Here is a 27,682-nt window from a genome sequence, read left to right on the forward strand (position 1 = left end):
TTTTTAAAATACTTTTTTATGCTGCTGGCAATGGTGCAGTTTCTGACTTTGACAACTAATATTATACAGCTGGGACCAGTAAGCCATATAGCAGATATAGCTTCTGAGGCTGTTACAGAACAGCAACGTACTAGTACCTCAACCCAATGTAACAGTATGGTGCTGAGCAGGTAGGAGCTAAACTGCAAGGGACTCAGCACTAAACTTTGGGGTATTCCATTATAGCCAAAAACCAGTTTGAGTAGAAATCATTGATCATATCTCTCTGGATATGATGATTCAACCACTTTTCAATCCAAATACAAACTATTTTCTAAGCCAATAAAACTTATGTTATCCATTAAACATCCATGAGGAACAGTGTCAGAAGTCTTTGCAAAGTCCGAAAATACTATAACAACGGCTTCTATTTACCACTTTATGAAAACAAATCAGGTTTGTCTTTCAACTTGTACCCTTTCTAAAACCATACTGGATGTCACTTATAATTAATGGTTACATTCTAATTTATGTAGTCCTTTAAGAGCCCTTCAAACAATTTCTCCAGAATAGATATTAACTTTCTTTAGTTAGGTCCCAACTCTGCAGTGACATTGTTGCAGGTCAAGTCTCTGGCTGTCAGAAACAGCCAAGGACCCTGGGGAAAAGACAGAAGTGGTTTATTACTAGGACTTGGTGGTCATGTGATTGCCAATTGTATGCCATTGTAAACAGAAATGCTCTGCCAGTAGCTGCTGTTGCAACATGAACTTGTTTTCCTCTATAACCATTGATCTTACAGATGCCCTGGTTAAGGTGTTAAACTATACAACAGAACAAAATGTAAATATTTCTCAGGGGTCTTCTACAATGTCACTGGAATAAAATTATGTAACAAAACAAAATACACTAAAATCCAAAAAAAAAAAAAAAACCTCGAAAAAATCACCCAAACTAACATAATGTATCATTGTAGTCTCCCTTTTACTGAAGACTATAAGTATTACATAAAGTTAGCTTGTAAGGGAATCAGCTGATATCCACTGCCCATTGTTGTGTATGGAAACTGCATTGAACCGCAGTGCACAAAGGATCCGAAATCAGACAAAATATTCAGCACTAAGACAGATAGAAAATTTGGAGCTTTATTTGTCACAGTTTAAAAGAGTCTATCACCTCTTCCAAGCATATTAAAGTGTTATCACCATGCGGTCTTCAGATGCTATTCTGTACAAATTAATTTCAAGGTCTATAATGCCAAAATAGCATTGGTTTGAGTTTTCCACGGAATTATCAGTGATTACAATCTAATCAACAATCACCAATAATCCTTCATGATTTACTGTGTTAGAGGTAGGAGTACCTGCACGGTATTATGGGAAAGCTCGAGGACATGTGATCCTTCTTTCTCTCTGATTTCTTGCGATCTGTAAAATGGCAGCCTTGATTTTGAGAGACTTGAGTGGGATACATCTCCAAAGTTGTGAATTTATTAAAATCGAAAACTTTATATAATCAATTCAATTCTTGCAAAGTAAGTACTTCATGCCTTAGCTGATTATCTGAAGGTACCTGAGGAAGAGCTATAGCCCTTAATAAATTAGCACCACATTTGCCTTGAATTTGTGACTTCGAGCCACTCCAAAGGGCATTATCTAAGTAGCCTTCTGATTTTTCACCCTTTATGGGAATCTGCTTTTTGCGACGGGGAGACTATCAGATTGCTATTGCTTGGAGCGGTTCCAGTGTAAGTGGCAGCTGGCCAAAGTACCAGAGTATGAGGCAAAGTTTAGTCAGGCACAGTCTACATGTCTGCTGCTGGCAGACAGCATTGAAAAAACTTTAGGTACATCTAGTACCTCCCAAGTGATGTCTTCTGATTGGAGCTGCTTACTTCTCACTTTCTCCATTTGGATAGGACCTCCATGATCACATTATTTATTTATTATGCTTACTTATATAGCACCATTATATTCCGCAGTGCTTTACAGATATTGTCAATCGCTGTCCCATATAGGGCTCACAATCTACATTCCCTATCAGTATGTTTTTGGTGTGTGGGAGGAAACCCACGCAAAAACGGGGAGAACATACAAACTCCTTGCAGATGTTGCCCTTGGCAGGATTCGAACCTAGGACTCCAGCGCTGCAAAGCGCAGTGCTTAACCACTGAGCTGCCCGTGCTGCCCGTGCTACCCGTGCTGTCCATCACATCATCGACAATGCATACAAATTCCTATCCTATTCATAAAACCAGTAACCCTCTCAGTGTCCCTACACAGTTCTAGGCCCCTTTTCAGCTCCCTACAAGTACAATGTATAGGCATAGGCAATAGCCCTCCTTATGCCTCCACATAGACAATGGTGCTCTTCTTGTGTCCATACATAGGCAATATAACACTATTTTTCACTATTTTCTATAGCCTCATCTTGTCCTCAGCCGTTAGTGCTTTCTCTTCTCTGTAAGTATGGGAGGAGAATGGAAGATGTGTGTGATGCTACATGCCACCTCTGCACTACAGGGAGAAGTTAATAGCTTAGGGGTTCCGGACACAAGATCTACCCCTGCAACCCTGATAGAATAGCGCTGATCGGTAGCATCACAGCCAAATTTTGTCTCATGTATATAACCAGCTTTATGTTATACCAAGATTTCTAATAGAATCTCATTGTCTTGTTCAAGCTAAGAAAATAAACAGCAGAACTCCTGTATGATAATTGGAGAAAGCAATACAAGTATTATAAGAATCAGCCCCCTCATATAGACCAGTAAGTGATCGTGCTATGTAAGGTTAAAGCTGTGCTCCGTAGTAGCAGCCTCCACATATGGATAGAACCCTGCCTGCATGTGGCGCCAGTGATAGCTCAATTATAGAGGTAAAGCTGGAAAATAGTGAGATCATTGGTGGCCACACGTGGGCAAGGCTTTGTCCGCATTTGGCTGTTGCTATGTAAGAACGCAGGCTAATACTGAGCATTGATGTCTTATTTCCCTCTGATTCTACTGCTATGAGGTCAATCTGTTATGCAGTTGATTATTATAGCCCACATTGCACTAAATAGGAGCTCTAATCCTCTAAGAGATGTCAATAGTTCCAGCTGTTGACTAGCTAAGGATCCACTCTGTAGCAGGTAATCTGTATACAACATTGACACCTATTTGCCTGTCAAATCCTTTAGCTGTGAGTCTGAGGGAACAGGACATCAGAGATCCATATTAAACAAATCAAGCTCGTAATTGCAGCCAACCTGCAGTCACTACAGGAAATCCACTATAAAGTCAATCGCTTTTAGTAGAATTTTGTTCTTAAAACTAATCTCATGTTTTCTAATTCATTTTAGATTTTCCCACTATGATAATTAATAATATTATAATAATTATAATGAGTTCTTCCGATTTAGAGTTTGTAGGAACTATCTATGTGATGTCATAAATCATATACTGGATTTAGTCCTCAGTTTTCTAAGTGCTTTATACTATTCCACACTCTCACAGAAACTTCTGGGATTGTTCTTACTGTATGACATATGGGTAACTAAATAATTGTTTGCACCATGTCCAGTGGTCATAATAATACAAAATTTTCACCACTGTCATTACCAATCAATTTAGACTGGTTATCTGGTGTAAAAAAAAAGTCACATTTTGGTGCACCTCATTTTTGTGTGAAAACCTATAATTGGCTATCATGGTCAAAAAAGTATGACACTTGAAAAAGTCCTAAATCTGGAAGACTTTGGTTTATCAATGTGGCAAATTTTGTGCACCTAAGCCAATCTATTAGCACTATTGCAACGTTGCATGTCCCGGTGATTGGGTGAACAATGACAAACTGGATTGACAGGTAGAGGTGAGTGGAGATGTACCTCTAGATGGATAGGCCATCTGGTTGGAAGAACGACATGAAGTGAAATTGAATGTCACATCCAAGGCAAATATTGTCAGCACAAAGCATATGTACAACACAGGGGTACAAGTCAGACATCCAGCTACAGGTGTTCTATTGAGTTTATGGCACCTCTCTTAGAGAATTTAGTCATAAGTCCCAATTTTGTCTTAAGCACAATGACTTGTCTGAAGGTCGGGTGGGCAACACTTTTAGGCTGTCTTCGCATGGAGTAACGGCAGGCTCATATTGAGCTTCTTTTTACAGGCGTAGAACTCCGAGAGTTGCGTTAACGTTGCATTCACGCAGCGTTTTTTTACTATGAGCGCATACGCTGCGTTTTTTGCTCGCGTACACGCTCCATGTTTTTTTAATGGTGCTTTTCATAACCACTGGCTAACATGGTACAAAAACATTTTCCTTGTTAAAAGAAGCTCAAATTGAGCCTGCCATTACTCCTTGTGAAGGCAGCCTCAAGAGGTCTTACACCAGCCCTTCTCCCGTCATTGTTTGACAATTGCAACGTGAGCTGCCATCAGCCAACCTTTATGATTTGCACGCCCAAGTGCATGGACCGTGGCCTAACGTTCCTGAGACAACCACTAATAACCTCATTGATAGCATGCCAAGGTGTGTAGTTGTGTGTATTTCTGCATATGTACTCATACTTGATACTAAATAAATCAAATATTTTGTTTCCATTTTGGAATTCTTTTTTTTCCTTTTTTATTATTTGTATATCATTAACATGTCTAGCAATCCTGTGATTTCCAGAATTCCAAGACTTTTCCTTCTCTGTGTTGCACTTTCAATGCTGTATTTAACTGTTTACCCTGTATCCCATCTGGAGAGTTTGTCCAGTATATCGGAATATTAAATCCACACATCTTGTCATATTGTGGCTTGTAATACATCTTTCTCATACTCTTGTCTCTATGTCCCTGCCCTTGTATTGTTACTGTCTCTCGTCTTTGCATGCTGTGTAAACTGAAAACCTCTCCTTCTATTGTGCTGTAGTCAGAGCAACCTCATTCAAAGGTAGCCGCTTATGTGGCTATTGGGTGTCTTCTCAATGTACAAACAGCAGCTCTTGTAACACTGCTTCAGACTTAAGAAAAATACAATCCATTATCCCTTAATGCTGTTCATGCCATAGGGGGTCAGTAGAATGCAAGACCAAGGGTAAAAATGAATGAATGAATGAATGAATGAATGAATGAACGAACGAACGGATAGACAGCCAGAAAGATAGATACATAGATAGATAGATAGATAGATAGATAGATAGATGGATGGATGGATAGATAGATAGATAGATATGAGATAGATAGATAAATAGAAGGATAGACAGATAGATAGATAGATAGATAGATAGATAGATAGATAGATAGATAGATAGATACTGTAGATAGATAGATAGATAGATAGATAGATAGATAGATGATAGATAGATAGATAGGAGATAGATAGATAAATGATAGATAGATAGATAGATAGATAGATAGATAGATAGATAGATAGATATGTAGATTTTAGATTAAAAATAGAAAAAAATTCAAATATGTACTGATTTTAAAATGGTGCTACTGCACACACACACACACACACACACACACACACACACACGCACTCACACACAGACACACACACACGCTCTCACACACACTCACACACACACGCGCACGTGTGTGTGTAGCCGGTAGAATCAATATTGTAGCAGCGTTTATTACCAATTCTAAATAATACTGCCATTATTTAGAAGTAGAATGAAATGCATATGCATGAATGATACACTATGCAGCTTCATCTACTAAGAAGGACACACCCAGTGGTAAATGGGAATAATTTTGGAGAGTCTGTAATTAATTTTAGCATCTGCAATATGACAAAATCCATTTAGTGCAATGTTATGAAACATAATTTCAGGTACCAGAAACGATTAGAGTACATCTAATAGAGCAGTCCTCTAAGGGTTAATTAGGAGGGTACCCTCCTGGGACGAAGAGGGCCAGGAATTGTTTACTGTAAGAGTTTTCATGCAAACTGTAGTGTTTCTCCTGGAATCTAATTGCACCTGATGGACCCATTACTATATAATCAGAGCAGCTCTCTGGCTGGATCTCAGGGGGTTAATTAAAGGAATGAGGTAGTGCCCAAATCTAGGAAATAGACAGGAGGACCACCTGATTGTGCTCAGCAGCCTCACAGGAGAACTATTGTTACTATGAACAATCACGTTGCTTGGGATCGGTGGTGTCCTTTACTTCTTCAGTTTATTAGGTTACTACACCAAGACATTGAGGATGATCCATCACTGTTCCCCATCAATGACTTGGCCTTGGAGCCACACACAGAGGACCTCTTGAGGAGCTGGAATCCTAAACTGCTCTTAGCTGTTCCTATGAAAGGCTGCTGTCTGTGCAAGGTTAAATGAACAGCAAAGGGAATGTTTGTGTCTTCCTCTTCAGATGTGAGGCTTTTAGAGACAGACAGGCAGTCACTAACTGCTATGCACATTGCAACATGAGCACAGCCAGGAAGAGATCAATGATTGGTAAGGGATTTTAATATTTTCTTCATCTATACCATCCTGCTTGTGTTACTGACATCGAAGCTGCGGAGATCTTTGCCATCTCAGCCTGTTTTCATTTACAGACATTGTGGAAATGTTCTTTCTCTCCCTCCTATATACAGCGTAGACTGTGCTAGGAGGAATTAATGATAGGATGAATGCTCAGCCAGTTCTATGGGAGGAAGGTAGCAGAATGAATGGAGCGAGATTTGCTTTGTGCTTTTCAAATATTCTGCTTTTTAAGAGTGTCACATGTGATTTCTGCTTTTTGTGCATTATGGTAATTGACATTTTAGAAACTGTAATTTTTCATCTGTCCACAAGTAGAGTGAAATTTGAGATTCTGGAGTAGAAGTATTGCACGTATAGAATGCATTTGTAAAAAGGGAGATGTTGCATCTGTTTGCTGTGTTATATCAAATGCAATGAAGCCTTCATTATATAAGATGATCTTATCCTGAAGCATAACACATTGTACTGCTATTACATTCATAAGAAGCTGGAAGTCCTTATATAACTTGATAGCACTATTAGTGGGGTTTTTTCTTTTTTTTTTTTTTTCCGTAAAAGTTTGGTGAAGTGTTCTACCTGTAAAAGTGCAAGCTTGGGGCCTTGAATTACAGTTTTGTTTTATTTTTTGCCTATATGTCAATTCTATAATGGAGGCATTTTTGTATATACGCTATTTACTCTTGTGTGGTTTGTTCCAGAATAGTCGTTTTGTGAATCAATCATTTTCAATAAGACATTTTCTGCTATTATAATACGCTATTAAGGCACAATCAGTAAAAGAGAAGTGATATCATTGCACAACGTGACCTTGTTGAACTATAGTCCTCATTACAAATGCTAAAGCAACTTGTCTTCCTCTTGGGACTTATTTAAGTGGCATTCATGAAAAACTACTATCGCAATTTTTGTGTGCGATTGCACGTAAATTCTGCTGTATACACCTGATGCAATGTCCAGATCCATGCTGGGGTTTGCTGACCAAGCGGATTGCACAGCAATGATGTATGTAGGTTATAAGGCAGCAGAAGCAAACCAATACACTATTATGCTAGATTTGCTGTTTCTATGTGGTGATGCAAAGATTTTCCAGCAGCCTAAACTAAGTCTATACAAGCTATTCAGAAATAGAGTCTTTACTCTTGGTAATATGTTACCAAATAAATTGGCCACCCCTTCATTTATGGAATGTGGCATTAACTCCCCAAGATATCCAGTGACAATTGGCACCCAGATGTTATCGGCAATCTGTAAGTTGCGCGACTAGGTTTCTATTGATCAGGCTTGTATTTCCATGTGAAACAGATTGAGATCTGGAGAATTTGGAGATCAAATCAATACCTTTTGCCATATTCACCAAACCATTACTGAAGACTCTAAATTATAAAATTCTAAATCACGATGACTCCCTAGTCAAAGTCACACAGATTTTCCAACTTTTTCCTACTTCCAATAAATTATCTTCAAAAACTGACTTTTGACTTGTAGCCCAAAATATCCCACTCTTGGCAGGTGCCATTTTACTTCAGCCATTCGTACAACCAATGATTGAATATACAGATGTATTCTTCCTTACTTGCCCTATTGGTTGGACATTTCCAGATTTGTGTATAATACAATTAAATGGCTTTTCTAAAAACAATATTATTTTGTGATACATTATGGCAAAGTGATATGTTAACAATCCAGTGGGTGTCTAAGTATGACCACGCAGTGGGGGAGGGTGAATTGGAGCATTTCAGTGGTTTCATTAGCATGTTACAATATTGTATTATGTTATATTGGTTTGGTGAAAAATTGGCATCCTTAAAGAGGACCTTTCACCCCCTCTGCCCGGCTCTTTCTATAATTTAATAGGTGCTGGTTCATTGATTTCAGCACAGTTGGAATTTTTCTCAGTTCGCCACCATTTCTGAGTAGTGTCAAGCAGGAGCAGCCAAGGGGTGTGATTCTGAGCTCTGACACTGTTCATGTCTTATTGAAGTTTTGAATCAAGCCTGCCTTGCCTTCTCCTGCCTGACACGACTGTCATGATAGTACAGAGCCTAAGTAGCATATTAGGCACCAAAACTTACTGCACTGGTTGTTTGGGAACAGTGGGAACTAGAGAAAAAATCCAACTGTGCTGGAATCAATACAGCAGCACCTATCGATGGATGGTAAGAACTAGTGTTGGTGAAAGGTCCTCTTTAGCTAAATTACAGCTCAGTTAAGAATGCTCCCATCTTTATAGAGTAGATGTGTATGTAAAACCCATTTAAGCATCTCAGAAGTGAAGGCAAGACTGTCTTGTCTAATCCTACACCCGAGCAACTGTATCACAAATAGCTTAAACAGTTAATACCAGATATGATAGAAAGAAGTTACACATTACATCACATACTGCTGCTTATAGTGTCCCTACATTGCACAAGTTGATCCCTTTCTACCACCAAAAGAGCCCTCAATGAGCTTGTGAACATCAGAAATAAGAGCCTTGGAAAAAAGTGACCTGACCTGCTGATTCACATTTTACTTTACATCATACGGCCAGCAAGTTGTGTGTGTACTACGTACTATGAGAGTAAGGCTAACTAGTGAAGGCAATGTGGTGCTCTTAGCTGTGTACTGTTGGAAGGCCTTGGATCTCGGCCTTCATGTGCATGTTGCTATGACAGGTACCATCTACCTAAACATTGCTGGAGACAAAGCACGCTGTGCTGTGTTTGTGACAAGTTATCACAAAGCGATATACTAACCATCCTATTTATTTCTATCTGTGACCACTCGGTGGGGAAAAATACACTGAAGCTTTTCAAGATGATTCTTGCTATTGATCAGATATTGCTATTGATATAATATCGTTTTGAATTAGTTTGGAGACTAATTGGAATTCTTAACCAAACTGGAAATCAGTTAACTGTGGACTGTATTCTCTATACATAGAATAGGTGATACGTGCTTGATTTCAGGGGGTCAAACTACTCGGACCACACAGTGATTATGAGAACTGGGTTTGCAACTTCACCTATATTTTCCAAGCAAATAGAGCTATGGTTATGCATGCTAAGGGCCCCTTCACACGGAGTAAACGCGCCGCGCATTGTGGCGCGTTTACGGCGCGTGTACGCCGCGTTTTTTTACGGTGCGTGATTACGCCGCGTTAACGCCGCGTTTACGCGGCGTTAACGCGGCGTAATCGCGCACCGTAAAAAAACGCGGCGTACACGCGCCGTAAACGCGCCACAATGCGTGGCGCGTTTACTCCGTGTGAAGGGGCCCTTAGATGGAGCACCTAGGGAAAGTTGTAAGATCCCATTGTTTTCATTCACCCCCCAGTGATCAGATACTTATGTAATACTGTATAACCACCTACAGTGGGACGGATGGTCCTTTTAAATTAAATATGACCCAAAATATTAATATTAATAGAAATAAGTTGGTCCAAGTCATACTCTAGAAACTCTCATGTTATTAGTGTAATTTTCTTACTTTGATCTAAATATTGTTCAAGATGTTGAATTTAGCTATTTTAGGAGACATTTGCCAAAGGCTTTTGGTTCCATCTGTTACTCCAAATGTACTTATGCAAGAGGTTTCAGCTACAAGGCATGGTGATAGACAAAACCGTGACACCTACAAATCCTGGTAATAGACACTAATGTTCAAATGTGGGTTTTTCTTTTAACTACGAAAAAGAAAGGAAAACAAGTGGTCTGTGAAAAAGTGCAGGACTAATAAGTGGACAATTATAATCCTAGGTTTTGACATGTTCACTAATTGTACAATTATACAACAGGCAGTCCACAAGAGCAGTTTAATGAAAGCAAAATAAGTTCTGATTGGTTGCTGTGGGTGTGACAACATCACCTAGAGACAGTCAGCAATGCAATACTAATACCTACACACAGTGAATGTATTGCTGTCATAACAAGAATCTATCAAGTTGGGTAATAGTCAGCAACCCAATGGAGGGAACCGGAGGATGGGAGTTGTAGTTGTGGTGTTGAAGTCATGGGTAGACAAAGAAACTTGATCAGCATCTCCAAGGCTAGACACTGTTGAGGAAGGCTTGCAATGTACATGATGGTCTTGGTAGTTTTCCAGGGGGGCAGACATTGAGAGTGGTCCTTTCTTAAAGGGGCTCTATCATTGGGAAACATTATTTTTAGCTAAGTACATCCTTACATAGATTTAGAAATGCTATTCCACACCTACCTTTTGTATGTAAATTGCCTCAGTAGATTTTGAATAAGTCCATTTTTATTCATATGGTAATTAGCTTCTCCGTGCATCGGAAGTCTCACCGTGCATTCCTCCCTGCTATTCTCTATATGTATGCACAGCAGAGGCTGCTGTGCTGATAACTCATCTCTGCTATACATACCCATAGAGAAGACAGTGATCACAGACACTTCCGGAGTGCATGGAGAAGCTAATTAGCATATGAATAAAATGGACTTATTCAAAAAATACTGAAGCAATTTACATACAAAAGGTAGGCGTGACATAGCCTTTCTAAAGGTTGTGCAAGGATGTGCTTAGCTAAAAATGACGTTTTCCAATGATAGAGCCCCTTTAACTTGAGTCATGTGGTTGTGTTCAAAAGGGCCCTGATGGTAAACCCAGAATCAAGTGCAGTTAAACCAAGATAAACTTTACTGTGGTAACTGGTAACACAAGCAGATATCAGATAGGAGTTGTAGTAGTTTTGATTTCCACTGTGATGGCTGACCCCAGACTTGGGATGAGGGACACCCATTGTAAAGATGGTATAATGATACCTTTCTACACTTCATTAATGTAAAGTTTCTGCTTCTCCAACTTTAGCTTTGGCTAGGGTTGGATTAAATGAAAATTCCCAGGAACCCAGATACCTGGATATGAGTAGGTCCTGACTGGTAGGTTCTACAACCCCAACTTCCTCCAACATGCACACTTTTTCTCTTTAACGGTGCAGACATCTCTGCTTCCCTGTCTCACGGCTGTAGCTAGATTGCTGGTCTTTTTTTTTTTCTTTTTAATGTAGATTGTGAGCCCCACATAGAGCTCACAATGTACATTTTTCCCTATCAGTATGTCTTTTTTGTAATATGGGATGGAAATCCATGCAAACACAGGAAGAACATACAAACTCCTTGCAGATGGTTTTTTGCCCTTGGTGGGATTTGAACACCAGGACTCCAGCGCTGCAAGGCTGCAGTGCTAACCACTGAGCCACCGTGTGGCCCCTAGATTGCTGGTCTTGACTGAATTAACGCTAACACACTATTGACCAACACTCACTGGAGGCTCACAGTTTCCATCTCTTATACCATGTAATTGCCAAGGAATCTACCAAATCCCCTCAAATGGAATGGGAGCCAGAACACATTGGCAGGGTCCTCCAAAGAGGGGTCAATATAAAGTTAAGCTGAAAAACAATACCATTAAGAGGTGAAAACGCATATAAAGCAAACTATATACCCAGTGGCACAAGAAATACTAAAATAAAATTAAAACATATAACCAGTGTCTACTGGGATGCTGCACTAACCCCAGGAAAATTACTAAGATCTGTTTAAGGCTGAAGCACCCAGAATGAGATCCAGGGCCTGAAACCTGTTGCCATGAGAGCCTGGCTTGTCTGGCATACACTTCTATTATAGACTGTTGTATGCAACCTGTAATAGAAGCGCCAGTATGTTGCAATGCATGCATTAGTGATCAGACCCCTGTGGTTTAAGACCTCTAGGGGGTCTAATAAATACAGTATAAAAGAAAAAAACAAAAACACACACATCTATCTATCTATCTATCTATCTATCTATCTATCTATATTAAAAAGAATTTAAAAAATTGAATCACCCCCTTTCCCCAGAATACACATAAAAGTAAAAAATGACTGTGAAACACATATACATTAGATAGATTCTTGTCAGAAAACACCCCCTCTACAAACATATAAAAATATTTTTCCCTTATAGTGAAAAATGCAGTGGAAAAAAAAATCTACCGAAAGGCCATTTTTCACTTTATTGCCTCTGATAAAAATGTTAATAAAATTGATCAAAACAATAGATATTCTTCAAAATGGCATTATCAATTTTAATAAAATGGATCAAAACTATATATTTTCCTCAAAATGATATAATTATAAAGTACGCCTGACCCTGTAATAAAATAACATCCTTTGCATCCCCGTATACAGAAATATAAAAATGTTACGGGTGTCAGAATATGTTAAAAATTTTTTTTGCAAAGTTTTGGATGAAAATGTAAATAAATTAGATAAATGCACAGTGAACACCATAAAAACTAAGCCCATATTAATGTCGCACAAATGTATTTTTCTGCAATTACACCCATGCTGAATTTTTTTCAAGCTTTCTAGTACATTAAGCAGATTGTTAAATGGTACCATTATGAAGAACAATTTGTCCTGCAAACATGAAGCCCTCATATGACTCTGTAAACAGAAAAAAGTTATGGATCTTGAAAGATGGGGAGTTAGGAAGGGGTTAAAGGTTGTGTGTACACATGCTCTAATTATAGAAAAAAATATAACATTAAGTATTTTTTAACCTGCGACGATTGTTGTCTATGTATTACAGTGCCCATGTCATTATATATACACTATGTGATCAAAAGTATCCAGACACCCCCAAAAACATACGTTTTTCATATTAGGTGCATTGTGCTGCCACCTACTGCCAGGTACTCCATATCAGCGACCTCAGTAGACATTAGACCTCGTGAGAGAGCAGAATGGAGCGTTCTGCGGAACTCACGGACTTAGAATGTGGTCAGGTGATTGGGTGCCACACATCACGCAGGTCGATGCCTCGCTTGGTGTAAGGAGCGTAAACATTGGACAATTGAACAGAGGAAAAACATTGTGTGGAGTGATGAATCATGGTACACAATGTGGTGATCTGATGGCAGGGTGTGGGTATGGCGAATACCTGGTGAACGTCATCTGCCAGCGTGTGTAGTGCCAACAGTAAAATTCAGAGGTGGTGGTGTTATGGTGTGGTCGTGTTTTTCATAGAGGGGGCTTGCACCCCTTGTTGTTTTGCATGGCACTATCACAGCACAGGCCTACATTGATGTTTTAAACACTTTCTTGCTTCCCACTATTGAAGAGCAATTCGGGGATGGCGATTGTATCTTTCAACACGATCGAGCACCTGTTCATACTGCACGGCCTGTGGCGGAGTGGTTACACGACAATAACATCTCTGTAATGGACTGGCCTGCACAGAGTCCTGACTTGAATCCTATAGAACACCTTTGGGATGTTTTGGAACGCCGACTTCATGCCAGGCCTCACCGACCTACATCGATACCTCTCCTCAGTGCAGCACTGCATGAAGAATGGGCTGCCATTCCCCAAGAAACCTTCCAGCACCTGATTGAACGTATGCCTACAAGAGTGGAAGCTATCATCAAGGATAAGGGTGATCATCAAGGATAAGGGTGGGCCAACACCATATTGAATTCCAGCATTACCGATGGAGGGCGCCACAAACTTGTAAGTCATTTTCAGCCAGGATACTTTTGATCACATAGTGTATGTGGGAGAAACCACCTGGGATCTTAAACCAGGCTAAACCAACATCAATGTGCAATGTTTTTCATCTCTAATCTCTAACAAGCAGGAGTGCTGTTTGGATTGTGTTTTAGATTTTTAAAGGGATCTTGATCAGTTCTCTGAGGCTACTTTAGAAAAATGTGCTAATAATAGTCAATAATCAATATTTTGTGTGAACACTTTTTTACCTTCAAAACAGCATCAATTCATTAAGGTTGATTGAAGGAAGCAGTGAGGTTGTTCTAATCATCTTGGAGAACCAACTACCGATCTTGCTCAAATCTCTTAATGTAATCCGAGACTAACTTGTTGTTGTTAACATCAGGGCTCTGTGGGAGCCATATCACCTTTCCAGGATTCCTCCAAAAGGTGGTCACAGTGAATACTATTTGAATTTAGATTTCACTTTTGTCCATTTACTTAATTTTGTTAATAGAGAAAAATAAACTATTAAAGCTTCTATTTTTCTAAACATTCTTTGAAAATATAGTACAATCTAAGGATAGGAGAAAGAGGGGCTCACACCAAAACATGGTAAAGTATTTTATTCCAACTAACAATAAGAGCAGGCTGGCAGAGAGGATAAAGTCAGCAATAAGGTGATGGCCGGTTTTGCACTGTATGGCCCTACTCATGCAGTCAGTCTTCTGAAAGCCATTCTTATACAATAACACAGAGGAGTTCACATCTACAACAAGAGTTTTTTAGTGTCCTTTTTGCATTTCTCTCAGTGGGCATCAGTGGCATAACTAAAGTCTTATGGGATTCGGTGCCATCTTTTGTCCAGGGCCCCCTACTTCATCCCTACAGCGAATTATTGATAGGGATGGCTATGGGTGCTGTGGAGTTTAATGAACCTTAGTGTGGTTGGGGTAATCTGTGGGTCTCCTCTTAAGGGCCAGATGGACGCTGCAATCTCAATACTGATGCCAGTGCTTATGGGCCCCCTATGACTCTTGGGCCCAGATGCAACTATACCCTCTGCACCCCCTCATGTTATGCCCCTGGTGGGCATACTTTCAGTGGTGGCATACAACGGATAGTTTTCTATAGCCCACTGTATTTTTTGACACAAGGGGCTTTATTGCTAGTATAAATCTGGCATTTCATTGAATACCAAAAGTTATATGTAAACTACAAGGAGAATACTATTTGTGAAATGACAGCACACCGGACCCCCCTCTTTCTCCGCCCCTCTCTTTATTTATTTATATATATATATATATATATATATATATATATATATTTATTAATTACCTTCCCTATAATAATATCAACCTTTAAGCCATATCAACCCCTAAGCAGTTTTTATACAAAAAAAGTGGTTAGTTTTAAGCCATGTTCATGTTAGGCCATGAAGTGGTGAAAAAAATTGTAGATATTACATTTTCATTGCAATCTGAAACAATTTGTGGCGTGGATTTGAAGATCTGCAACATGCTCTAAAAGCAGATCTTGGCTACCTGTAAATGGAGATTTCTAAATCCCCATTCACTAGTACAGTACTATACAGTTTTTATGGTGTACAAGAAGTTCTGTTTCTATTATGACCCTTGTCTATATTCAGTAATTAAGAGAACATAATGCAAAATTGAATTATATGCCCCATTGGTCAGAATGCCCAATATTGATTTACTGTTATATGAGCCAAAAATAATGATATACTCTAAATGGAATAGAATTTGGCTTCATCTGTTTATTTACAGCACAGAGAGTTAAAATCGTATGATGAGGAGTAGTATTGTTATAGATTTGTGTTAAAAAATTGAAGGGTGTAACCAAAGTCATTATTTGAAATATGAAACAGAACAATGTAAAGAAGCTATTCCTCATTAAGAAGCTTGTGAGAGTGAAACTCGCCCCTTAAAGGGGTTGTCAGTGTTAGTCCCTGCACATAGCATAGCAGCTTCTTTCTTTAGTCTTTGTAGCACATTCACATTGCCGCCATTCTCACGATAAAGGACGCAGTTCACATCATATGTTTCCTGCTTTTAAACATCACTAGTATCAGTGCCACAAGGGTGCTAAGTCGAGATAGGAGGAGACTGAGACAGATAGTAAATTGAAGATTGGGAATACGTAAAGGAAATGTCGTCATTTGCATCAATATACAGTATATATGACAATTAAAGATATGTCCCTCCTTACTTTCCCTATTGAGTGGAGATTTCCACATGTGTGTGTCAAGGGATGACAAACCTTACAAAATATCATTTGACAACATTGTCACAAGTTAAGGGTGGACCCATGTGTAACCAATGAATATATTCTTCTCAGTTGTGGTTTAGATACTCATAAGTAATAAGAATCACAGGAAAAATTCTGCATATGTCTCTATAACCCTTAGAAGAAGTTGATTCACGGTCCTATAGCTGCAATAGTAGAGTCATAGGAAGCACTCAAAATAAATCATACTTTATTCACTCTTGCAACTCTCCAGGTCACTTGGGTGCTTGGAATGGGGGGAAATTAATTTTCAACAATGCCTTTGTCTGTGATGTTGTTGCTTATAGATAATAATTAGAGATGAGCGAACACTAAAATGTTCGAGGTTCGAAATTCGATTCGAACAGCCGCTCACTGTTCGTGTGTTCGAATGGGTTTCGAACCCCATTATAGTCTATGGGGAACATAAACTCGTTAAGGGGGAAACCCAAATTCGTGTCTGGAGGGTCACCAAGTCCACTATGACACCCCAGGAAATGATACCAACACCCTGGAATGACACTGGGACAGCAGGGGAAGCATGTCTGGGGGCATAAAAGTCACTTTATTTCATGGAAATCCCTGTCAGTTTGCGATTTTCGCAAGCTAACTTTTCCCCATAGAAATGCATTGGCCAGTGCTGATTGGCCAGAGTACGGAACTCGACCAATCAGCGCTGGCTCTGCTGGAGGAGGCGGAGTCTAAGATCGCTCCACACCAGTCTCCATTCAGGTCCGACCTTAGACTCCGCCTCCTCCGGCAGAGCCAGCGCTGATTGGCCGAATTCCGTACTCTGGCCAATCAGCACTGGCTAATGCATTGTATTGGCGTGATGAAGCAGTGCTGAATGTGTGTGCTTAGCACACACATTCAGCTCTACTTCATCGGGCTAATAGAATGCATTGGCCAGCGCTGATTGGCCAGAGTACGGAATTCGGCCAATCAGCGCTGGCTCTGCTGGAGGAGGCGGAGTCTAAGATCGCTCCACACCAGTCTTCATTCAGGTCCGACCTTAGACTCCGCCTCCTCCAGCAGAGCCAGCGCTGATTGGCCGAATTCCGTACTCTGGCCAATCAGCACTGGCTAATGCATTGTATTGGCGTGATGAAGCAGTGCTGAATGTGTGTGCTTAGCACACACATTCAGCTCTACTTCATCGGGCTAATAGAATGCATTGGCCAATCAGCGCTGGCCAATGCATTCTATTAGCGTGAACTGAGTTTGCACAGGGGTTCTAGTGCACCCTCGGCTCTGCTACATCAGATTGCTACATCTGATGTAGCAGTGCCGAGTGTGCATCAGATGTGTAGTTGAGCAAAACTGACTCAGCACTGCTAAGTCTCTGCATTCGCATAGGAATGCATTGGCCAGCCTTCGGCCAATCAGCGCTGGCTCTGCCGGAGGAGGCGGAGTCTAAGGTCGGACCTGAAAGGAGACTGGTGTGGAGCGATCTTAGACTCCGCCTCCTCCAGCAGAGCCAGCGCTGATTGGTCGAGTTCCGTACTCTGGCCAATCAGCGCTGGCCAATGCATTCTATTAGCCCGATGAAGTAGAGCTGAATGTGTGTGCTTAGCACACACATTCAGCTCTACTTCATCAGGCTAATAGAATACATTGGCCAATCAGCGCTGGCCAATGCATTCTATTAGCTTGATGAAGCAGAGTGTGCACAAGGGTTCAAGCGCACCCTCGGCTCTGATGTAGCAGAGCCGAGGGTGCACAAGGGTTCAAGTGCACCCTCGGCTCTCCTACATCAGAGCCGAGGGTGCGCTTGAACCCTTGTGCAGCCTCGGCTCTGCTACATCAGAGCCGAGGGTGCGCTTGAACCCTTGTGCACACTCTGCTTCATCAAGCTAATAGAATGCATTGGCCAGCACTGATTGGCCAGAGTACGGAATTCGGCCAATCAGCGCTGGCCAATGCATCCCTATGGGAAAAAGTTTATCTCACAAAAATCACAATTACACACCCGATAGAGCCCCAAAAAGTTATTTTTAATAACATTCCCCCCTAAATAAAGGTTATCCCTAGCTATCCCTGCCTGTACAGCTATCCCTGTCTCATAGTCACAAAGTTCACATTCTCATATGACCCGGATTTGAAATCCACTATTCGTCTAAAATGGAGGTCACCTGATTTCGGCAGCCAATGACTTTTTCCAATTTTTTTCAATGCCCCCGGTGTCGTAGTTCCTGTCCCACCTCCCCTGCGCTGTTATTGGTGCAAAAAAGGCGCCAGGGAAGGTGGGAGGGGAATCGAATTTTGGCGCACTTTACCACGCGGTGTTCGATTCGATTCGAACATGGCGAACACCCTGATATCCGATCGAACATGTGTTCGATAGAACACTGTTCGCTCATCTCTAATAATAATCATTTTAGTTGTAATGGAAGCTAGTTGTCTATGCATCGGCATTCTAGGGAGTCTGTTGTGGGATTATTCTTAGGCCCAGCAGCCAATCTAAGCACACAGAGCTTCAGATAGGGATAGAGTCACAATTTAAGACATTGATATTAAATAATATGCGGGGAGATTTATCTACCTATGTCTTATGGTGTGGAAAAAAAAAAAAAAAGTAGCCTCCTGAAGAAACTGGGTTCAAATGCACGTTAGTGCTCGAGGTGAAGGTTATTGCCCTTGCCCTTGCCATTCATTTGATTGGTGCCATTAGGTCTGTATGTAACTGAGTTTGAGTATCATATATATATATATATATATATATATATATATATATATATATATATAAAACCACTTTACATGTATTGGTGATAGTTTGTATGTCGTAGTTCATGCATGGCATGAATTCCCATACACTATGTTTGATGTAATCATGACCTCCATCTGTTCATGCTCCTAGTGTTTTCTTAATGTATGTTGTATTTGGTATTCATTAATAATAAATATATATATATATATATATATATATATATATATATATATATATATATAGTGATTATTTTTGGGCTTCTGTTATTGTGTTTAGGTGTAGCCCACATTTTACTGGTAGTTGATGGCAACTTTGGTAGGTTAAAAAATATCTCATAAAAAAGAATATGGAGGAGGTTTTATTATTTACCTATGTAAAAGAAAAATGCTATTTATACAATTTTTTCTGCAAGTGGCATTGTTATTGCTGCCATTGCCACTTTTTTTTTTAAAAAAAAGGAGAAAGTGATCGGGAGCAGTGGGAAATCTATTACAAATTTTGACCGTTTTTGGAGTAAATGATGACTTAAATCTACCCCAGCTGTAAGCCAAAGAGGATTTTATTCTAGGCGCACAGACTCACAAAGGGGAGTAACCAGAAAAGGAAAAAATAAAACTTAACTTTTAAAATAAATACACTAAAATAGCACATAAAATGTAATATATACCTAGCGATATTAAGGGTGCAAAAAGGCAGGGTTTATTTGTCTCTGTATGTAAAGACCCTAATAAATAATTCTCTACACCTCCCAAAAAATATTCTGAAAACTACCCAAGAATATGTATCATTGTTATCCCACCCGGCAGACAGATACTAATCACATCAGGACATGATGCAAAATATCATGTGAAATAAACTAATTCATTCCCCCACACACATAGGTCTCTTGTAGGGAAGGAGCACCAAAGTTTTCCTTCAGATAACCCCTGGTACAAATGCAATCATGGAAAAAGATAGCCCTCCTACGTAGTCATCGCCATAATAACAATGCTATTCCTCAGCACGACGCATTCTGATGTACCAGCGTCCACCAACGGGCCAATGGACATTTATCTTTTAAATAGCATCCTGATGTGACTCAGTTATTCGGGGCGAAACGCGTTGAGGAATAGCACTATAGGGATGACTGTATAGTAGGGCTGTCTTTTCCCCTGAATGTGAAAATTAACTATTAAAATCTAAAAACATTTGCCCTATACAGCGAATGCCAGAGATTGAAAAAAAAAAAAGTCAACATTTCCATAAAAATATATATATTTCCCCTCAGAAAACACATCTAATACCATATTCTGTACACTGAAATATAAAAAAGTTACAGATGTCAGAACATGATGGTGAAATTTTTTTCTTCAAAATGTATAATGTTTATAACAATATCAAAATATGAGAAAAACCTATATAAATCTAGTATCACCGTATGCCAACCCAGAAGAATAAAGCTGATTTGTCATTGGTATCACACAGTGGAACCTGTAAAAACAAAACCCATTAAAAAAAATGGTGGTACTGCATTATTTTTTTCAGTCCCGCTCTGTTCTGAATTTATTTCCAAGCTTTCCAGTATATTGTACAAAATATCAAAGGTTACCATGTTAAAGTCCAATATGTAAATGGTAAAATTAATAAGTCATGACTTTTGGAAGGCAAGGGCTGCAAGATAACACTAAAATAAGATCCGGTAAAGATTAAAGGTATTATATGTTCTGATGACAATATTTGGGATAGGTTATGTTCTCTCTGTTGTGCCTTTACGACTAGCTGAGGTCAACAGGGAGGGGATAATAATCTGCAGTGGGTGAGCTAGGTACTCAAGGCATTTCACATAGTTTATGGGGATTTATGCAGACAGACAATCACCTAATTGTAGGAATTAACTGTGATTCTACCTTAGGCCCAGTTCACATCTGCATTCGGTATTCAGTTTGGGAAGTCCGCTTGGGGACCCCCAGAACGAAAACCTATACACATTATAAAGAGGTTAGCTAAGTAACCACACAGACCCCGTAGACTACAATAGGGTCCATGTGGTTTCTGCTCAATGGCTGCATGAATCATGCGGAGAGAAAAGTACTGCAAGCACCATTTTTTTCTCCACATGTTTCATGTGGAAACCGAACTGAAACCACATGGACCCCATTATAGTCTAAGGGTCTATGTGGTTTCTTAGCTAACTGCTTTTTAATGCTTAGAGATTTCTGTTTGGGGGGTCGCCAAGCAGACCCCCGAATGGAATACCATACATAAATGTGAACTGGGCCATAAAAGAAGATAGTTTTCTTACTGTTATAGCTAATTTAGTCTCCTCTAGAAAATAATTAGAGCTACTAGAAGACCAACTAGTAGGCCAAAGGTAAAAATAGATAAGGATACCATGTGCTAGTTTAAAAAAATCTGCGTTGTTGAAATATTAAACCTTTATTGCTTTATACATATTACCGTACATCTGACCAACATGCAACCTCTGATTTGCCAAATAAAACCCGTCTTGGCATTTGCAGCTCGATGGCTTGTGATGCCTTCTGTAAATGACTCTAAACGTAATGAATAGAGCCATGAAATGTGTCAAACTCAACAACCCATGCCTTACTACTACAGCTGATCATGTGTATATATTAGAACGGTTTTGGAATTGGTATTTCTATATGGCACATTTTCAACAGAAATTTTCTACGCTACAAAGAAGAATTGGAAGCCACCTGCAGTAAACTAAATTATGTCAAAATCTTCCTGCCCTTATAAACTACCTCTATTTACAACCTAGCCCATAATTACTGTATCCGATGGATAGCGTAAGATGTGCGTGCTTATAGCACCAAAATGTCTCCATTCCTGAAGTGTGTAGTAATTAACCTCTGAGCAGACTACATATTACATCTATAATAACTACATGAAGAAAATGTTGTATTAATGTGCATCAGCCTTAAATGAATTTTAGCCAAGTTTGTAACTGGTAATTAAAACTGGTACATCTAATTATATATTACAATTAGCATACATTATACAATCTAGTTGTTTTGCTGCATAAAATACATGCATTCTAATTGTCCACAATACGAAGAGAAAGCTTTTCCCGAACTACCCATCAGTTACCTTAAGGCCCAGGGTACTAGAAATAATTATAGGCAAGATTAAATCAAACTTTTTGTCAATTTACAGTACATCAGAAGTTTTTTTTTTTTTTTTTTATAAAAGTGAAAAAGTGCCTCTGTAGTCGTACAGTACATTTATCTTAACTGAGAGAAGATATACTGTATATATGATAATACTTGCATTTACAGTACAGCTTGGTACATGGTGGTGTATTTTGCTCATTTTTTGCTTCACTATTTATATTGTACGCCAAATTCAGGAAATGAAACCAAAACGCTTTTGAAACTGGCTGGAGCATCCAACCACTTGGCAGGACTGGACTTAGGACTCCATATAGTATTGTCAATTTTGAGGAAATAACATAATATCCGCTTCCATCAAAAGTAGGGGTTGTTAGTTAAGGGGAGGGTATGTTGTTCCTCCAGATGCTCCATGGACTAAGGTTAATGACTCCCTAATTGGGTGACAACCAAATTGGGTTATAGTATGACAAAAAGTCTCCCCGTCCTATGGAAATATTTGATTGTTAAAGATTAAGGGAGCCTTCACACGGATTTACGCTCTGCTCATTCTGAACGTAAAACTCGTTCCTAATGAGTGCGTAAAAACCAGCTCCCATTGATTTCTATGGGTGCCAGCATACGTGCGCTCCCCATTGATATCAATGGCAGGCTTTTTTCCCTATTGCTTTCAATGTGATACATGAGTATGCTGGCACCCATAGAAATCAATAGGATCTGGTTTTTACGCGCTCATTCTGAACGAGTTTTATGTTCAGAATGAGCAGAGCATAACTCCGTGTGAAGTCTCCCTAAGGCTAGATTCACACATGCACTTGATCTCCACTTGGGGATTCAGGTCCCCATTCCGCTTTAAAAATGCAGAGAGAAAAGTCCTGTAAGCAGGACTTTTCTCCCAAATTTTTCAGGCCAAAATGGAGCAGAATCCTAGCAGACCCCATTAGAGTTTATGGGGTCCACAGGTTTCCATGAGTAACTGCAAGTTAGGTTTCTGTTTGTGGGGTCTCCAAGTGGACCCCACGAATGGAAACCCGAACGCCGGAGTGAACCTATCGTAACAATGAATCAGTTAAATGCAATATTCAAAAATGTATCCTTTTTCTGTAATAGCTCACATATTCTGTGGACTTCCATATATCATAGGTTGTCTCTCTACTATCAACCCTGATTATATGGGATCCATTTAATAATGACTTCTCCATGTATGGTTGGGCTCACATCTGCGCTGGGGAATTCCGTGCCCCACTCAGGTTGAAAAATGCAGAGAAAAAAGTCATTCAAGCAGGATTTTTTTTCCCAACCCAGAGAACCCCATTATTATCTATGGCATCTGGGGTTTCCTTGGGTAACCGTTTTGTGAGCAGATTGGGTTTTCCTTTTTTGGGGGCTCCCAAGTGCATCCAAAGAACGGAAAGCCAAGCACAAGTGTGAACCTAGAGTAATACATGCACAGACCACACCCACCAGAGTATACTTTTGTTACAGAGTGGCCATGATATCTGTTCTCTTTTCCCGGGTAGGTATTATTGGTTTGTTCATCAAGATTTGAGAAGGTTTATATTGGATTAGTACAGGCATATAGCATGGCTTTCTACAATAATCATCTACAGTGGAAGTGACCTTGTTTTAATTATTCTATTAATAATAATAATAATAATAATAATACATTTTATTTATATAGCGCCAACATATTCCGCAGCACTGTACAATTTATAGGGTTCAGATACAGACATACATAACAAAGAACGTCATTTCACACAATGGGACTGAGGGCCCTGCTCAAAAGAGCTTACAATCTATGAGGTAGAGGGGGTGACACAAGAGGTAGCAGGGGCGGCATTGCTTATACAGTGTTCAGACAATTTTGTGCATTAGGAATTGTGATAGGCTTGTCTGAAAAGATGCGTCTTTAGTTTGCGTTTGAAACTGTAGAAGTTGGGAGTTAATCTTATTGTCCGGGGTAGAGCATTCCAGAGAAGTGGTGCAGCTCGGGAGAAGTCTTGTATACGAGCGTGGGAGGTTCTGATAATAGAGGATGTAAGTGTTAGGTCATTGAGTGAGCGGAGAGCACGGGTTGGGCGGTAGACAGAGATGAGGGAAGAAATGTATGGAGGTGCGGCATTATGGAGAGCCTTGTGGATGAGAGTAATAACTTTATATTTTATTCTATAATGAATAGGCAGCCAATGTAGTGACTGGCACAGACCTGAGGCATCGCTGTAGCGTCTAGTCTGGTAGATGAGCCTGGCCGCTGCATTCAGAATAGATTGTAGAGGGGAGAGTTTAGTGAGGAGAAGACCGATTAGTAAGGAGTTACAGTAGTCAAGGCGAGAATGAATCAGAGAGACAATAAGTGTCTTTAGTGTATCTCTGGTAAGGAAAGGACGTATTCTGGAGATGTTTTTGAGGTGGAGGTGACATGAACGTGCGAGTGATTCAATATGAGGGGTGAAGGAAAGGTCTGCGTCAAATATGACCCCAAGGCAGCGGGCATGCTGCCTAGGAGTTATAGTAAGGCCTGAGACTGCAATGGATATATCAGGGACAGATCTGTTAGATGGTGGAAACAGTAGTAGTTCAGTCTTAGAGAGATTTAGTTTCAGATAGAGCGAGGACATGATATTAGAGACAGCAGAGAGACAGTCACTGGTGTTCTGTATGAGTGCAGGGGTGATGTCACGGGAAGATGTGTATAATTGGGTGTCATCAGCATAAAGATGGTACCTGAAGCCAAATCTGGCGATGGTTTGTCCAATGGGGGCTGTGTAGAGAGAAAAGAGCAGGGGGCCAAGGACCGAGCCCTGAGGAACCCCAACAGCAAGGGAAAGAGGGGAGGAAACAGAGCCCGTGAATGATACACTGAAAGTGCGGTCTGAGAGATAAGAGGAGAACCAGGAGAGTGCAGTGTCATTGAGGCCGACTGAGCGGAGCATAGTGAGGAGAAGTTGATGGTCAACAGTGTCAAAAGCTGCAGAGAGGTCCAGAAGAATAAGAAGAGAGAAGTCACCATTGGATTTAGCCTTTAGTAGATCATTAGAGACTTTTGTGAGAGCTGTTTCAGTGGAGTGCAGAGCGCGGAAACCAGATTGTAAGGGGTCAAGCAGAGAGTTAGCAGAGAGATAACGGATTAACCGAGAATAAACCAGGCGTTCCAAAAGTTTAGAGATGAAGGGGAGGTTAGAGACGGGTCGATAGTTAGCAGCACAGGACGGGTCCAGGGAGGGTTTTTTCAGTAGCGGGGTTATAACAGCATGCTTGAAGGAGGATGGGAAGATTCCAGAAGAGAGAGAGAGGTTAAATATTTTAGTAAGGTAAGTAGTGACAGCAGGGGACAGAGATTGGAGAAGGTGTGAGGGGAAGGGGTCACTACTGCAGGTTGTGGGGCGAGATGAAGAAAGTAGCTGGGAGACTTCCTCTTCTGTGACAGGTTCAAAAGATGAGAATGGACAGTCTGAAGTGCGGCTGGTGAGGGGATCAGTACTATCATAGGTGTGGGAGTCAATGCCACCTGGGGCTTGGGCAGTAATTTCCTGACGGATCTTATCAATTTTATCATGGAAATACATGGCCAGGTCATCAGCACTAAGGTCTGTGAATGGCGTCTGCACCTTGGGTGTGAGTAAGGAGTGAAAGGTTTCAAAAAGCCTTTTTCTATTAAATGATTGAAAGTTTTTCTCTGTAGTCATGCCTTTCCTGGAAACACACTGAGGTTATCTAGTGGTACTAAGCTTACATACAGTACCAGCTGCATCTTACAGAGGCTCTTCATGGATTCCTTTGACGCCACAATAAGAATCTTAGTCCTTCACCTCACTGTCATAGTTGATTCGTGAACCCATTTTATATTACTTTGTGATTGAACTGTGGTTTTAGCCAATTTCAAGCATCCTAAATATTTCTAATTTCTTGGAATATGTCATATCTACAATTTTTTTTGTCCTTGGACACTTTGAAGGATAACTGCATGATCTGTGAACAGTTTTTTCATCTTTCCTTTTGAATCTTCAGAGTGTTTTTCATAGTTTAATGCCTTGAAAAACCCTAAAGTAAACCTGCCATCATATAAACATAGTCCAGTCTGCAGACAGCTTGTTATAGAGCAGAATGTGATATACTGTATTTTACTATTTTGAATATTGATATATTTTTCTTTGGAAAAAGAATCAGTATAACCTTTAGGGGGCGTTCACACTACCGTTGGTGTCTGACAGCAGTGTCCGTAGCTACTGTCCGTTCAAGATTTTAGCAACGGACACTAGGTGTGTCCGTTACAATTTCCATTCATTTCAATGGGATTTCATCTGTTGTCCTTTAGTGGCCCTTTAGTGTCCGTTTGTGTCCTTAAGTGTCCGTTTACAACCATGCCCATTTTTTCAAGCGGACTAAAAAAATCCTACATGCAGGACTTTTCTCTTTGTTCGAAAAAACGGAAAGCAAGTGTCCATTTTTTTTCAACATTGAGGTCTATGAGCAACGAACAGTAACAGATAGCCATCAGTTACTGTCTGTTTGTGTCTGTTATGATAGATGTCCTTTTTTTTTTGTTTTTAAACGGACACCTTCTGAGTGGACACCACTCTACCTAATTCATTGAAATGTCAGGTCATTCTGAGTTCAGTTGACCAATCAGAGGCAGACAGTGTCAGAATTCAGAACCACGCCCCCTTGTCTGATGCAGCCTGAGACTGCTCACTTGACAATGTAGAGATTAAATAGCATATCAGGACCAAATGTAACTGCAGTGATTGCTTAGGAACAGTAGGGTTTAGAATAAAATTCCAACTGTGCTGGAATCAGTAGAGTGGCAGCTATTAAATGATGTAAAGAGCTTGAGATGTTGTTGGTGGAAGGTCCACTTTACACTTTGCTACATTTGTAAATGTTTTTTATACGCTAAGTCTCTATTAAACTCTAGTTGGTATAATAATAAAGGCAGATAAAGGTCAGGTACATAAGCTAAAATAGATGTTGGCTATCAGCAGGTCACTGTAGGAAAGGTCAGCTAACATGGATATAAGCAGATCCCTATAGGTATGGCTGCTGTTACCTAACCAACAGCATTCTTTCTGCCACTCATTTCTTATGTCTGTCATAGCACCCCTGATGATAATGGCTAGTCAACAGAGGATATATAGCATTATATTATTTAAATGAGTGGGATCCTCCATTTCAGTAACTGTCCTGGATACTCAAAGGGCGTGCAGACCAAGGAATCCCTGTGATGCCTATATAAGCTGTATTATATAAGCAGAAGACCTAACTAGATCTAATAAAGACAACCTGAGTTGATATATTTTGATTCACTAAACAGCCCCTGACAGTGACATTTAAGGATGAAGAGGACTGAAATTTATAGCAGGAATGAGTTTGGCTGCTGTAATTCCATGGGGTGTCAATTTTAGCAGTCATGGCTCTTCTCTCTGGTCACGATTAGAGCTGAGCGAGTACTGTTCGGATCAGCCGATCCGAACAGCACGCTCCATAGAAATGAATGGATGCACCTGGTACTTCCGCTTTGATGGCGGCCGGCCGCTTAACCCCCCGCGTGCCGGCTACGTCCATTCATTTCTATGCGAGCGTGCTGTTCGGATCGGCTGATCCGAACAGTACTCGCTCATCTCTAGTCACGATGGCTTAGCTGATATGTATTACTTGCACATA

The 27,682-nt window shown here is 40.2% G+C and overlaps 1 protein-coding gene across 5 annotated transcripts in view; it reads left to right on the plus strand.

Annotated features, from left to right (window-relative positions):
• Positions 1-27,682, plus strand: part of LINGO2 (leucine rich repeat and Ig domain containing 2) — a 1,202,771-nt gene that overhangs the window by 994,697 nt on the left and 180,392 nt on the right. The window contains exon 1 of one of the 5 annotated variants that reach the window (XM_075279405.1): positions 5,945-6,420. The exons of the other annotated variants lie outside the window; for them this stretch is intronic. The gene's annotated coding sequence lies outside the window, so the exon portion shown is untranslated. Of the gene's footprint in view, positions 1-5,944; positions 6,421-27,682 lie in introns of those variants that run through there. 5 annotated transcript variants of the gene reach the window in all.

Source organism: Leptodactylus fuscus, chromosome 1, assembly GCF_031893055.1.
Source record: "Leptodactylus fuscus isolate aLepFus1 chromosome 1, aLepFus1.hap2, whole genome shotgun sequence".
NCBI classification, from domain to species: Eukaryota; Metazoa; Chordata; class Amphibia; order Anura; family Leptodactylidae; genus Leptodactylus; species Leptodactylus fuscus.